The sequence below is a fragment of the Lissotriton vulgaris genome, chromosome 7, assembly GCF_964263255.1.
Source record: "Lissotriton vulgaris chromosome 7, aLisVul1.2, whole genome shotgun sequence".
NCBI classification, from domain to species: domain Eukaryota; kingdom Metazoa; phylum Chordata; class Amphibia; order Caudata; family Salamandridae; genus Lissotriton; species Lissotriton vulgaris.
In genome coordinates, this window is record NC_141695.1 from 104974121 (window position 1) to 104978126 (window position 4006).

At 43.0% G+C, this 4006-nt stretch overlaps 1 pseudogene; it reads right to left on the minus strand.

Moving 5' to 3' along the window:
• Positions 1-1945: 1945 nt before the first annotated feature.
• LOC147700916 (eukaryotic translation initiation factor 3 subunit E pseudogene) lies at positions 1946-3412 on the minus strand (annotated as a pseudogene).
• Between the last annotated feature and the right edge of the window lie 594 nt (positions 3413-4006).

Consider the following 4006-nt stretch of genomic DNA (forward strand, 5'->3'; position numbering starts at 1 on the left):
AATTTAAAAACAGCGAGCGACCAAGATTTTAATCTGGGCTCCATTTATGTATTCTGAGGGAGGCCGCCCAGTTAGGAACACATTAACATAACAATTGCCTTTTACTCATATCACAAGTGTAAAGAAGACTGCAAAAAGCATTTTGTGCGGACTAAAATCACTTTCCATAAAGTGGAGCTCTGCAGATTCGTTGGGATTGAGCACTGTTGACTATACCATGGAGGCATTAAAAAACATAATTCTTTGTGTGCACGTGATGTGAAACATCGTCACTTAAAACCTTTCTATTTAGTACGTTATTGTACCGGAACCTTGTCTCTAGTCTAAACTTAGTGACATCAGAGCTCACCCTTTACAAATGTGATGGGGTGCGTTCGCTGGAGTTGGAGTTGCCTGCTGCTTGCCTCCCTGCCTTTCTGCCTGGCCACAGCCGAATGTGATGATATTTTCCACAAGATAAAAAGAGACGGTCCCAGCTCTTGCAATTCTCGCGGTTGTAGGGGTCATGGGTCATGTCGCACGGGGCCGGGGAAGGGGGGTTAAAAAAAAAATTTTCAAAACTTATCAGGTCCGCGCCGCCTCTGCTCCGGTGTGCAGGTTCCGTTGCTGTTGGCGCCTACAGGAACATCCGCCGATCCCTCTCAGCCAATCCTATTGCCTTAGGGCACAGTTACTCTCTGACCACCCAGCCCATTAGGAGACCGAGATTTGAGCTTTTGCTCAACCCTCACTTTCTAATGGGCATGTGCCAGCCAGAGCAGGCACTAGTGTGCATGTGTGGGCACAGAGGAAAAAATCACCCTCCATCGCTAATCATGCGCACTTGTGCTGCTGCCCCTGGTCTGACAATGCCTGTCAGTTAGCATGAGGTTGGACCGCCCACCCCTTCAGACTCTGAAGGGGTGGGCAGTTCGACGTCATGCTAACTGACAGGCATCGTCAGTTCAGTTCTCCCTCGGCATCTCAGACTGAACTTAAGTAAACTGAGATGTTTACTTAAGTTCACAAATGCCGAGGGAGCTGCGGGCGGCTGGGGCAATGCCCCAGCACCCTTAATGGATGCACCACCACTGCATTCCACCCCAATCTTTTGCTACTACCCGTTTGTCAAACAGCATTGTAATAGCCACAAATTTGCTGTTGCATAGTTTGAATGTCTTATACAATCCCAGTAAACATATTTACGTGGTTCAGTCTACCTTTTCCATAATCATTTGTGTGAGATGCTACGTGACCTTGTCCCAGTACATCGATACAGGTCCGCAGTCCCAGGCCAAATGCCTCAAATCCACACCCTCAATACCACACGTCACACACAGCGAGTCCACCCGCAACCCATACCTCTGTAGTCTTTTCGGGTATAGTACTTTTGCTGCATAATTTTGAAATGTATGATCCTGAGGTTGCAATTCGCCCTGAGGCGTCCTTTCAGTGGCGAATCCAGTAGCACCATCCACATCTCATATGCCTTAGATGTAACCACCTGATTCTCTACTAGTGAGGTGCTATATATCTTTGTTATCAGACCCTTCCTATCCTCAATAGACAGCAGCACCTGCAATGCCTTTAAGACATGCGGCGCTCCAGGGTACGCCAGATACTCAGCCCTAACAGCCGCTCGGAATCTCGCATACACAAACCCTAGCATAGCAGTATATTGTTTTGGGGAAGTTAGTTCTACTAGGGTTATAAACTTACGAATCACTGACAGAATATCAATGGACAACATATCGACCTACAGAAAAACCAGGGCTGGAATATCGAAGGCAAGAATATCAACATCCCATCTACAACATGGTAAGTACAAAAATATCGGAAAAAAATATAAATGTTAAAAATATCGTAATTAAAAATATCAGGTTTTTTTGTAATTAAAAAAAGTGTAAAATAAGTTAAATAATACTTATAAACTAAATAAACATAGTTAAAAAAAAATATATATATATTTTTTTTTAAAGGAAATACAACCATATTTATTCAAACTATGTACTTTCAAGCACATTCTTTTGCATTTTTTGTCAATAAAAGAGTTCATGATGTGGATGATTGGGTGAGATTTTCTTCAATATCTTAGTAGAATCCAGAAGACTCCGCAGCCCAGTGTGGTGCCTCGGCTCGAATATTTTGGCTTACTTTCTTCTCAATGTTCATAGCCAGCATCTGACTGCGGGAAGACAGGTTTTTGGTTTTCGCAATCCCTTGCTGGTAAGGAGATATTGCATTATTCCCCATCACCACATGGCCCAGTTTGGAGTCTAATTTTGCGTCCAGTCTTGCATTTCGGATGAGATTGACAATCCACCTTTCAGCATCGTCTGGAGTCATATTCAGCTTATCTGCCAGCATACTAATGCTGATACACTGATGAATGCGACAAAAGGTTTCAAAAATAAAGAGACGTGGATTTTCAATGAAGTATTCTAGGCAGGCCACCAAGAAAAAGTCATTCACAAGCACTGATTCACATTCCCTTAGTTTTTTCTGAGCACCATCAAAATCAAAGTTAACATACAGGCATTCCACAAACTCTGTAATGGGGTCCTTGTATGTATAAGATTCCTGTTGAATGACTTTAACCAGATCTTTAAGGACTTGCCTCCGTTTTCTGCCATCTTTGTTGGTGATGACAGCTGTTGTTAAATAACTGAGAATATGGGGACCACATGGGATGAATCGCATTAAGATAGTGTGGCTGGTACAAGAAGAGATCGATGATGTTGTCTCTGCCTTCGGGATGGTTAAAGAAGACAAACAAAGACCAGTGAATGAGCCATGTCCTCTGCTGGAGAGATTGTAGAGGAGAACTAACAGAATTATTATCTATGGTCTCTCTTAATCTCGTGAGATCCTTCATGGCTGCATCCCAATTCTGCATCAGAATTTCTGATGCTAGCTTTCCCCACAAAGAACTCAAAGCATTTCGATCTGTCGCAGGAACCAGTACTCTAAAAAAGTAGAGGTATTCGGCGGCCCCTGAATAGTTGCCACATTCATTCTGGAACTTGGCATATCTGTACAGAGTGTTGAGGTATTCTTGCCTAAAACCATGCTTATCAGCCAGGTATTCAAAGAGCATCCTTCCATCCCTGGTAGACTGCATTTGTCTTGTTGTTTCTGGATCTTCAAACATCTTCACTATAGGCTCCGTTTCAGACTGAAGTTGCTTCAGTTGTGCAACAACAGTGGTTCTCTTTTCTCGTAAAGCATGGGGAATTTCTTTGTCTGGGTAAAGGTGTTTGTAGACATCCATAGCAAAGTCCACCATATTAGTATCACTAAGGAGTTCCAACTTCCCTTGAAGTAATTCCATTTCATCGTAAATCTCTTTAACGGAGAGAAACTCCAGTAGCGGGAAAACAAGGTGCCGGTCCAGGAAGTGTGCGATCTTCGTGGTGAGATCGTACTACGCCATCTTGGCAGAAAAGAAAGGTTCAACACGGGAAAACTTTATTAAAGACTGAAAGAGGAACAAAGGCCATAGTTAAAAATATTTAATAATGTTTAAAATTAATAAATAATACATATACAATATTATAACATTAATTAAACATATACATAAAATATATAATATATACTTACTTAATAAGAATCATTAATTATTTTAATAACTCATAAATTATAAGTATGGGCGAACTTTGCGAATTCGCGTTACGTGAATTTGCGTGAAATCGAATTCGCAATCCGCAAAATCCGCAAATTCCTGCGAATTTGCTGATTTTAGTTTTTTTGCATGTTCGCAGGGTTTTTTCCGTGTTCGCTGGGTTTTTTGCGTGTTCACAGGGCTTTTTGCGTGTTCGCGGGTCGCTTGCATGGCGAAGTTACCCATGCGGTCGTGTAGGGGCACAGCACCCTCTGGTTCACCACTGCCACCCTCTGGTTCATCACTGCCACCCCCTGGTTCACCTTTGCCACCCTCTGGTTCACCTCTGCCACCCTCTGGTTCACCCCTGCCACCCTTGGTTCACCACTGCCACCCCCTGGTTGAGCACTGCCACTCTCTGGTTCA